Consider the following 12,377-nt stretch of genomic DNA (forward strand, 5'->3'; position numbering starts at 1 on the left):
TTTGGGTACCCAATGTCTAAATTGTCCATCCCTGTCCACCCTGTGAACTGAGGGGGTGGGAATGATCCTTGCTGTAAAGATTCAGTACCTCTTTTAAGCTGCTACATCCATAAGTGTTGGTCAATTCCTCAAATTGTAGTGGATTACATTTTTTTTCCTCTTTCAAGTCAAGCTCTGATCATCCAGCATTGAAGTTAGGTCAAATGGGTACTATCTGCAAGTATAGGCAGATGTCTCCTCTCACTTCATATCAGCTGGATGCTTCGATCTCTGCTCTAGTCCTCTGTGGCTGTGTCCCTGTCCATGGGCTCAGGAGTACTCAGGTGTCGCTATACTGCTGGCCAACCAGGTCTCCATCCAGGTTGACAGGAGTCTATTAAATGTGGTTGGACTTAGCCCACAATCACTAAAATTCTTAACTGTTGTTTCCATGAGTTCTGCTTGTGGATCCAAGCAAAAATGAAGTTTTTGATGGCTTCAGTATGGTTTCAGTTTATCTTGATGTTATTTATTGGTCCAGTTGTGAGGGTTTTTGTTTTCCTCTCACTGAGGTACAATCCTCGCTGAAATCTGAGGTCTTTGATCTTCCTCGGTATTTCAAGCTTTCTTCACTTCTTATAAGTAAGGTTGTGTCATCTGCAAACTAAAGGCTGTGAATAAGTCTTCCTCTAATTCTGACGCTGGGCTTTTCTTCAGATAATCCAGTTTCTCCCATTATTTCCTCAGAATAGAGATTGAATAAGTACGGTGAAATGTTACAACCTTTCCACATACCTCTTTTGACTTTTAATCATTCAATATGCCCTTGTTTGGTTTAAATGACTGTTCCTTAGTCTTTGTAAAAGTTTCTCATGAACATAATTAAATGTCAGGAATTCTCATTTTTCATAATGTTATCCATAGTTTGTTTTCATCCACACAGTTGAATGCATTTTTGTAGACAATAAAACACAAGTAAACATCTTTCTGATGTTCTCTATTTTCAGCAAAGATTCATCTGAATTCAGACATGATATTCATTGTTTCAAGTCCTCTCCCAAATCCAGCTTGAATTTTTGGCAACCGTCTCTTGATGTATAGCTGCAATCATTTTTGAAATGTCTTCAGGAGAATTTTACTTGCTTGTGATATTAATTATATTGTGTAATGAAATCCACATTCTACTGGGTTACCTGTATTTAGAATGGATACAAGAATGGATGTCTTAAAATTAGTTGGCCATGTAGTTATCTTCCAAATTTCCTGGCATATGAAAGTGATCACCTCCAGTATTGCATCCATTTATTGAAACATTTCTATTTGTATTCTGTCAATTCCTGGAGCCTTGTTTTTCACCAATGCCTTAAGTGCAACTTGGATTTCTTCCTTCAATGACATTGATTTTTGGTCATATGATACCTCTTGAAATGACAGAAAATAGATCAGTTCTTTTTGGTACAGTGACTCTGTATATTCCTTTCATCTTGCTTTGATGTTTTCTGCATCATTTGATACTTTATCCATAGAAGACTTCAATATTGCAAGCTGAGGCTTGAATTTTTTTTTTTTTTTTTTTCAGTTTAAGAAGTACTGAATGTGTTCTTTCCTTTTGGATTTCTAACTCCAGGTCTTTGTACATTTTATACTTGACTTTGTCTTCTTGAGCTGTCCTTTGAAATGTTCTGTTTAGCTCATTTATTTCATCATTTTTTCTAGTCACTAAAGTGACTAGGTTAAGTTCAAGGTTAAGTTTTAGAGTCTCTTCTGACATTCACTTTGGTCTTTTCTTTCTTTCCTGTCTTTTTAGTGACGCTTTGATTTCTTCAAGTATGATATTCTTGATGTCATTTCATAACTACTCCTGTCTTCAAATATTAGTGTCAAAGGTATAAAATCTGTGCTTAAATGGTCTTTAAATTTAGTTGGGATATACTCATTGTCTTATTTTAGTTCTTGTAGACTTGTTTCAATTTTTCCCAGCTTCAGCCTCAACTTACATATAAGTAATCAACTATCTGTTTCATAATGTGCCCCTGACCTTTTTTCAGCTGATGATATTAGTGTCTTCATCATCTCTTCCCACATATGCCTTCAATTTGCTGTGTATTACATCTGGTGAGCTCAACATATGTGGTTGCTATTTATATTGTTGGGAAAAGGTGTTTGGAATTAATAAGGTGTTGATCTTTCCATCTCTAGCATTATTTCTATCACCAAGACGATATTTTCCAACTTCAGACTGAAGAATTTGGTGAACATCTTCAATTTCTTTATTATTGGCTTTAATGATTCTATATGAGTTAGGTTCATTTCAATAATATCTAAAACTTACTTCATAGTGCCTATTCTCATTCAAAGAATCCTGGTGTGGCACTGTGGGTTAATAAACTGTACTCCAAAGTTCTCTGAACCACAAGGTGGGTGTTTCAAACTCACCAGTCCCTCCTTGGACATGCTAGACAGCGTCACTATGGATCGGAACTGATTCAACGGCACTTACCAACAACAACACCATCACAGACAGGACTGTACTTCAAGATACATCTCAAAATATTCCTTGGATGATGAATGCAACACCATTTCTCTTCAATTTCTCATTCTTGGAACAGTCAACCATATGATTGTCTTATTCAAAATGGCCAATACATATCCATTTCAGCTCACTAATGTCTAAGACATTGATCTTTATATGTTTCATTTCATTATTTACTACTTATAATGCACAATGACACTGTTCAAATGCTTTTTAGTATGTTGTTGTTGTAGGATGCCATCGAATTGGTACAGACTTATAGCTACCTTATGTACAGCAGAATGAAACACTGCCCCATCCTGTGCCAACCTCACAATCGTTGCTACGTTTTAGCCCATTGTTACTACCACTGTGCCAATGCTTTTACTTTGGGGGCTTCCTCTTTTTTACTGACCCTCCACTTTACCAAACATGGTATCCTTCTTCAGAGACTGGTCCCTCCTGATGATATGTCCAAAGCATGAGAGATGAAGTCTGGTCATCCTGACTCCCAATGGATATTCTGGCTGTGCTTCTTCCAACACAGATTGGTTTGTGTTTTGGCAGTTTATGGTACTTTTATTATTCTCTTACAACACCATAACTCAAATACATCAATTTTTCTATGGTCGTCCTTATTTCACTGTCCAACTTTCACATACATATGAGGCTATTCAAAATACTGTGGATTGGGTCAAGCACACCTTAGTCTTCAAATTGACATCTTTACTCTTGAACATTTTAAAGACATCTTGCACAGCAGATTTGCCTAATGCACTACATCATTTAATCTCTTGGTTACTGCTTTCACGAGTGTTGGGCAACTTTAATCTTTGTTCCATAAATATAGATGTTTACTCATTCGGTGGTGAGGATTTTTGTCTTCTTTACATTGAGTATAGTAACTACTGAAATTGAGTATAAATGTTCCTTCATATGAATCTGGGAAATTTTACTGAAATGCTATGTATCTCAATAAAAAAGATGAATTGCAGGTCAAAAGTCCACTCAGTAATCCTACTTTTATCTCTGTAAATATGATGTTGATGTTGTTAAGTGCTGTCAAGTTAGTTCCAACCCATAGTGACCTTGTATAGGTTTCCAAGGAATGACTGGTGAGCCTGAACCACCCACTTTGCAGTTCACACAGACTTTGCAGACTAGCGCATTAACCCACAGTGCCATACCAGGATTCTGTAAGTATAGCATTAACTACTACAAATTGAATTTGAAAATCTGTGTTTGGATCCTATAATTATACCTTACTTTGTAAAAGTAATGGCATAACGTCACTGTAACACTGAGGGTGTTTTTTCTTAGAGTGTCATGGGCTCCATGGTCTGACTACAACACTGGTGGGAGAATTGGAAGGAAGTTTTAATCTAGGCAATGATGGGTATGTGCAGATTAAGTTGGTAGAAAGTGTCTCTTCATAATTATGTATATCAATACCCAGGGTGTATAAGCATGAAAGAGGGAAATATGTTTAAGTAGCAGTACTTGTAATGAAATGACAATGTTCTATTTGTAAATTAGCGTGGATGCTGCAGCAAAATACAATTTATAATTATTATTTAAGTTATATGCTTTTTTTAATTCAGATGATATTATAATGAAATGAAATGAAAAGATGTGAAGTATAAAATTCATTGAATTTTGACAAATGTGTGTAACCATGCAATTAACATAACAATCAAAATATTCCTCTTATCCTGTACAGTTTACTCATATCCATTCCAGTCAGTCCCTAATCTCAACAGGAACCACTGTTCTGATTGCTGTAAGTCAAAATTGTTTTTGACCATTCTTCCATTTTATTGGGAATTTGCATTTCCTTTTCTATGGAACTTTGCTTTTTTATTATGGTAAATATATATGCAACAAATATTTGATATTTCAAAATTCTTCACATGCATGTAATATAACCATATTTTGCTTATTATATTGTTCAACCATCATACTTATCTAATTTAATCTGTGCTTTGTATTTGTTTGTATATGTACTTGTGTACATATATGGAGTCCTGATATAGTGCTATAGGATAAGCACTTGTCCACAGAATTGGCTTGAACTGTAAGATCAATGGTTCAAACTCACTAACCATTGCCAGGAAACCCTATTCAAGGTCCCTATGAGTCAGAAATGATTTGATGGCACTTAACAACAAATATATATATACATTTGTTGTTAAGTATATACATATACTTCTGTTACTAAGTACTGTTGAGTCGATGGATTTGAACTGTTGACCTTGTAGTTAGCAGAACTCTCTCTGCATAGGTAGATCCTTGTTAAATTAGGGACTCCTGTTAAATTAGGTTTGTTGAGGTACATTTATATACAATAAAATTTAGTAATTTTAACTCTATGGGAAAATTTTAGGAAATGTACGAGGGTGAGTCAAACATTATCAGCACTCTGGTTATATTAAATCTTCTGTTAGCTACACTATCTTGTCAGCAATTCTGTTCAAGGTCACTACTGTGAAGGTGTGAATGTGTACATTGCAAACAAAATTTGGGCCAATACTTGAAGGAAGGAAATGTTCCTTTAATAAAAAAAAAAAAAAAAAAAATTGTTAATGGTAACAACACATGGCTTCATCATTATGAGCCTGAGAGTAAACAGCAGAGTAAGGAATGGAAATAGCCTTAGTTGCGAACCAAGAAAAATTTCAAACGTCAATCATTAGCTGGAAAATTGATGCCTACGGATTACTGGGATTCTCAAAAGCCGTTATTGAAACACTATCAGGAAAAAAGTTCAACAATTTACAGTGCTCATTAGGCACCACTGAAAAGCTGGTGCCTAAACTTCAGATTAAACACAGAGGACTGATATCCAAGGACATTGTGGTCTTGCATGACAACGCACATCCACATACCTCTGCCCATACTCTTAGAACTCTACAAGAACTTTGTTTTGAGGTGTTAAAGCATCATTATTACAGTCCTAATCTTGCTCCATTGGACTTTTATCTGTTTGATCCTGTGAAATGAGGATGTATATTCACATTTGATGAAGAAATGAAGGCAGTAGTGCATTCATGGCTCACAGCTCAGCCTAAAACATTAATAATAATAATAATAATAATAATAATAATAATAAGGGTTACTCAATCCACAATGAAAACCTTAAAAAAAATAAGTGAATATAAAATCTTATTGATAGATGGACAAAGTGTATTGAAAAACAAGGAGATTATGTAAAAAAAAATAATGTATTTGTCTTTTCTAAAACTTTATTAAAATAAATTCTCTAGCCAGAGTGACGGCAATTTTTGACTCAATCTCGTGTATTGCTGTGTAACCACCATGAAATCAAACTGAAGTTTTGTTTTAGGAGTCACTAAAATATAATTGATCCCCATCAATATGCCAATGTGATTTATGGCAACTGAAAAAGTACATTACCAACATGGTGAATTTGTAAACGTAAACAAACGTGAATATTATTCTAATTTCTGATGGATGCTACTTAGTAGTATGACTAAATTCCAATTTTGTAATAATAATAATTTTTAATAATAACACAAGCTGTCTTGCAGGGATTTATTGTTTGTTTGTTTCATAATTGTTTTTACCGAAAATATGGGAGCTCTAAAGAAATATGGATCAAGGAAGAAATAAAGAGAGAAAAAGAAATTAGCTATACTTATTACTTTTGAGCTAGAAGTATGAACAATTATTTGGAGCAAAACATTTATTTTGGTTCACTATTATTAAAGAAGTACAGAAATAAGAATGCAGAAACAACAATAGTAACAAATCAGGATGTCAAATAGCTAATAGGATCAGAATGAGTATGGCAAGTCAAGATTGATCGAGAATAGGTTTGTGGTGTGTTTGTATGTGTGTGCCATCTGCACAAGAAATCCCACAAAAACAAGAAAACAAACAAGGCTACTCTATATCCATCTTTCTTGTGGACTCTGTGCATAAAACAAGGAGCCCTGGAGGCACTGTAGAATGAATGCTGCACTACGAGCCATAAAGTTGATGGTTCAAATCCATTAGGTGCTCCAGGCAAGAAAGGTAAGGCTATCCTCTCCCCTAAAGATTTACAGTCTTGGAGCCCCTTTATGGGGTCCATATGAGTCAATTCTGACCTGATAACACTGGGTTTGGTTTTGGTTGCTGTGTTTTTATACATAAAATATTTGAACTGTGGTTTAAAATGCAACAAGAAAACTTAATTTATGATGGAGGTCCCATTATAATAAAATAATTTTTAAATTACTTTATTGGAACATTTTATTTTCCTCTGCCTTTATTTCAGAAGATTTATAGAAAATTTACTGAAAAATAATATTCTTTAGTAAAAGCAAATCAAGAAAACTAACATATAATCATTTTAAATTTTGCATAAATTCTTTTAGGGCTTTGTAGGACATTTGACTGTATACAATATTGCACTTGTCTTAGTTAGTGACAAATATCTACCAAACCCAGATACCATTTCTGTCCATTTATTTTAACAGTAATCAGTATGAACAATCATTGCCCACATCATGGTGGAATTTTTTATCTATGGCTGGAAACCTATCATGAATGAACAGAAACTTGTATACATCATTGCTGAGGAATGTAGGAACAGATCTTCAAATTGCAAATATTGTTGAGGGGAAAGAGCTTGTTGTTTTTACTCATTGGCTCAGAGTTTTAGAAATAGTCTGAAATTAAAAAAATATATATTTTAAAAAATGATTAAAAATAACTGGACAAACAAATATATCATCAGATACTGGGGACAGAGAAATATACTGTAGGAAAAACATGAAGAATCCAGAAGATTTTGTTAAGTAGACTTTTTTATCAACAGTGTCTGAGTCAGAGCTCTCTGACTTTATTGAAGTAAGATCGATAAGTCTTTGCTACCTACCCACAGGAAATGGCCTCAAAGAATCTAGATGATTTTATTTGCTACTTGTTTGATTGCAGTTAATAAATACATGCCTTATGCATGATTTTTAATAATGAAAAAGACACATAGGAAAATAATAGAGATAAGAAAGAAGAATGGAAAAACAAGGGCAGAATGGAGGAAAGGAAATGCCTTAAGGTATTTTGCCTAAAGGTCTTTGACATCATCAGGAAGTTCCATTTTTTAACTTACTGTTTCTGAATCTGATTGCACTATTTTTATAGCTTGATTTCTGGACATATTTAGAAGAAAAGCTGAAGGATTCAGGAGGCGAGAACTCTCCAGGGTATATATGTCAGTATTTTCTTTTCCAAATACATCTTATTTGGAATCATAGCAGCAGAAAGAATTAAAGTACTATTCAGTGAAGTAAAGATTCATTCAACTTACTATTTATTCTACCACAATGTTCAGTCTAACAACAGAACATAATCATCTAGGTCTAGGTAACTAGTCATAAAGTAGTAAAGCAAGATGCTTCTTTCTTCTTAGCTTTCAGGTAAAGAGAAATAAATCATTGATGAAATTATAATTAATACATCTTTAGAATAAAAATCCACTGCCATTCAGTCAATTCATACCCATAGAAGCGCTGTGTAGGATTTTCAGGGCTGTAAGTATGGGGAGGGAAACCCTATCTTTCTCCTGAGGAGCTACTTCTGGGTTTACACTGCCAACATTTCAGTTGGCAGTCAAATCTTTATTGCATATTTATTAATTACCTTTCCAGTCTGCTTAATTCAGTGTTGTTGTTGTTATGTGCCATTGAGTCAGTTCCAAATCATAGCAACCCTGTATATGTTTTCAGAAGAGCAGTTGGTGGCCTTGAGCTGCCATCCTTGTGGTTCACAGTCCAGTGCTGATACTACAGTGTCACACTAGGAGTACTAATTCAATATAAACACCAAAAATGCATTATTGCTTTAAACTACCAAATGTCTCATCAGTTTCATTGATGTTATTGAATGTCATGGATTTGATCATGACTCAGAGAATATCAGCGCATTCAGATATGAAACATTGCTCAGTCCTGTACCATCACTACAGTCTTTGCTATGTGCACACCTATTAATGAAGCCATGTGTTAATCCAGTTTACTGAGGGTCTTTGCAACACTACATAGACAGATAACTACTAGAAATTCAAGTTGGATTCAGTAGAGGATGTGGAACTAGGAATATTATTACTGATATCAGATAGATCTTGGCTGAAAGTAGAAAATACCAGAAAGATGTTTACTTGTGCTTTATCGTCTATGAAAAGGGTTTTGACTGTGTAAACCATAACAAACTATAGTTAACATTATGAAGAGTGGGTATTTCAGAACACTTAATTGTGTCCATCAGAAATTTGTACATAGATCAAGCAGAAATCGTTAGAACAGAACAAGATGTTTTAAAATCAGGAAAGGTTTACACCAGGAATGTATTCTTTCACCATACTTATTCAATCTGTATGGAGAGCAAATAATCCCCAAAGATAGATCCTATGAAGAAGAACATGGAATCAATATTGAAGGAAGATTCATTAACAACCTACAATATGCAGATGAGGCAACTTTGCTTGTTTAGAGCAAAGAGTACTTAAAATACTTACTGATAGAGATCAAAGACTACAGGCATCAGTATGGGCAGAACCTACTTGTGAATATTTTTGTTTTCTTTACTTTTAGGTTATTTTGCTTTCTAGATTCTTTCAGTTATCTTAGCTATGAAAGAGCAAGTTTCAGAGTCTTCTGAGACCCATTTTGACATTTTTTTCTTTCCTGTATTTTAAATGCCTTTTATTTTTCTTCATGTATGATGTCCACCACTCATCTGTCAGCTTGTCATATTGTGGTAGCTTGAATGTAGGTATGATTCTAGAAGCTATGTAACTGGTATATCACCCAACATGGAAAGACTTCAGCAGAGCTTCCAAACTAAAGTTGGCAAATTAATAAATCTGAATAGAAGTATAACAGTGTCTGAGTTAGTGTTAAAAGATGTGGGAAGGCACTTGAAATATGGCTTGTGAAGTGCTGCGTCCTCAAGGTTATTGTTGTTATGTGCCGTGGAGTCAGTTCTGACTCACAGCAACCCTGCACAGGGTTTCCGAGGCTGTAAATCTTTACAGGAGCATAAAACCTCATCTTTCTCCTGCAAAACAGCTGGTAATTTTGAGCTGCTGACCTTGCGGTTCACAGCCAAATTCGTAACCACTATGCTACCAGAGCTCCTCAAGGTAGAGTCAACCTTAATGATATGGATGCAGCAAAGCTTTCCATACCTTCATTTATGGATGTGGCACTACTCAGAATGAGAAGAAACAGCTGAAGGTATCAATTAATAAAACATGAAATGTACAAAGTATTAATCTAGGATGAATTAAATAGAATGCTTGACTATTAATACCCTAAACATTAGTGAACTGAAATGGACTAGCTATTGGCCATTATGAATTGGACAATCATATGGTCTACTATCTGAGGGATGATGTATTGAAGAGGAATGGCATTATAGTCATAATTAAAATGGGCATTTCAATGTCAGTGCTACAGTCTAAGGTTGTCAGTGATATACCAGTCGTATAACTGCAAGGAAGGCCACATGACAAAATTATCATCTATATTTTGGCACCAATGATTAGTGTCAAAGCTGAAGAAGCTGAAGATTTTTACCACCATCTTCAGTTAGAAATTGATCATGCAAGCAATCCATATGTAATAATAATTACTAGTAATTGGAATGGGTAAGTTGGAAACAAAGAAGAATTAATCACTAAATGATATGATCTCAGTGATAGAAACTATGCCTAGCATCGTATAATAGAATTCTGCAAAACCAATGACTTATTCATCACAAATACTTTTTCCCAACATCTTAAGTGGCAACTATGCATAAGGAGCTTGCCAAATGGAATACAGATGAATAAAATTGACGTCTGTGGAAAGAGATGATAGAGAAGCTCTATATCATCCATCAGAACAAGGCTAGGGGTCAAAGACCACTTATTGCTTACATGCAAGTTCCATTTGAAGCTGAAAAAGACAAGTCCACAAGAGCCAAAGCACAACCTTAAATATATCCCACTTGAATTTAAAGACCATCTCAATAACAGATTCAATGCAATGAACACTAATGACCAAAGAGCAGAAGAAATGTGGGATAGTATCAAGGACATCATACATGCAGTAAACAAAAGGTTATTAAAAAGGGCAAAGAATGAAAAGACCAAAATGGATTTGGGAGCTTATTTTATTTAAGAAACATCACAAAAATGCATAAACAAAAACTCATAGAAAAGCAAAAGACAGCTATCTCAAGTCAGTGTTCTAAAATAATTACCTGAGATTGAGCACAAAGTTATTTTTCACAGAGTAGAATAGTGGTTACGAATTGGGCTGCAAACCTCAGGGTCAGCAGTTTGAAACTACCAGCTGTTCCCTGGGAGAAAGATGCGGTTTCCTGCTCCTGTAAAGATTTACAGCCTCGGGAACCCTGTACAGGGTTGCTATGAGTCAGAACCAACTCTACGGTGTATAGCAATAACAACAACAATACCTAATACACAGATCAAGACATCAAATCAAATAAAGTTTTTCTTTAAAATAAATGCATTTATTTTATAAAAATAGAAGGAAATACCATATGCAAATATGCTTACATTATTTTATATGTATATGTTTGACTGCTTATACCAACGTAGGAAATGAACATGAAGATTGCTCGGGACTGGCCTGTGTTTCATTCTGTTATACCTAAGGTTGAAGTGAGTTGGAACTGATTCAACAACTAATAAAAACATAACTAAAAGAATATAATCAATTTTCATTTTTTCTGATCTACAGAACTCATCCCCAATTCAATCAAAATAGAGAACATATAGTTAAAGAGCATACTTAGTATATTTTCTAAAACAATCTGAAATTAGTATCATTCAAAATTCAAATTATTTTAATCTGTGTGTAAATTTAAATGAAAATTCCTAATCAAATACCTAAGTCATAAAATGTAAAATTGTCTTAAATAACAGCATAAGAATATTTTTCTATATAACAGTAATTTTTAATGATTTTATTCTCCAGCGTATGTAAGACAATGCCCTGGAGCATTTTTGGTTGTCATAACTTTATGGTTGAGGGAGGCAATGCTACTGGCATTTGGTGAGGAGAGGACAGGAATGCTGCTGAAAATTCTGCAGTGTTTACCACAACCCCATGACAAAAAAATCATCTAGTCCAAAGTGACAATAGTGTTGAAATGAAGAAACTACTGTGTTATAACAAACTTTCTGACAGCTGCTAATTATCCCAATTGAATTTTCTTCCACACAAAGATATCTAATATGATCTATTGATCCTAAGTCAAAGTAAGGATGACACTGACTTATACTGAAACACAGGTATTATAAAGTATGAATAGATCATTTTCCTAACCCACAAGAAGTTTAATAATTTTGTTCTATTATTGAATAACCTGGCACAAAATACCTGAAGCTGACAAAATGATAAAGCAACATCTGTAGTACAGAGGTAAAAGTCATCCCTAAAGTATTCTATCTTGGCAGTTTATTCCGTAATGATTTAGTACCACAGAAAGTAAACCATATCAACAAAATATATGGGTCATCCTTCAGTTTAGCACGCTAAGTCTGTCATGGACAGATTTTTCAAGTTTCTAACCAAGCAAGATGTTTAAATTTAAATTATAGAAATACATCTACTAATACTTAGAAAATGACAAATTCTTTATTACAGAAAATAATTAAATGCTTTAAACATGGCAAATTTAGAGCTTCATTTTTTTTTTCAATGATATGAACTTGAGACCTTAAAATATTACCTAAAGAGAAGAAGAAATAACTGGAAGAGGGTCAAGTTGTATTTTATAAATTGAAATTTTGTGTTACATGAGAAAAGGCATTTCTTATCAACACATTAATCAAAATGATTATTAAAATAGAAGAGACAATTGTCTTTAA

The 12,377-nt window shown here is 34.2% G+C and overlaps 1 pseudogene; it reads left to right on the forward strand.

Annotated features, from left to right (window-relative positions):
- Window positions 1-11,111: 11,111 nt before the first annotated feature.
- Window positions 11,112-12,377, forward strand: part of LOC102822989 — a 186,422-nt pseudogene continuing 185,156 nt past the window's right edge.

The sequence above is a fragment of the Chrysochloris asiatica genome, unplaced genomic scaffold (genome assembly GCF_000296735.1).
Source record: "Chrysochloris asiatica unplaced genomic scaffold, ChrAsi1.0 scaffold00001, whole genome shotgun sequence".
In the NCBI taxonomy this organism is placed as follows: domain Eukaryota; kingdom Metazoa; phylum Chordata; class Mammalia; order Afrosoricida; family Chrysochloridae; genus Chrysochloris; species Chrysochloris asiatica.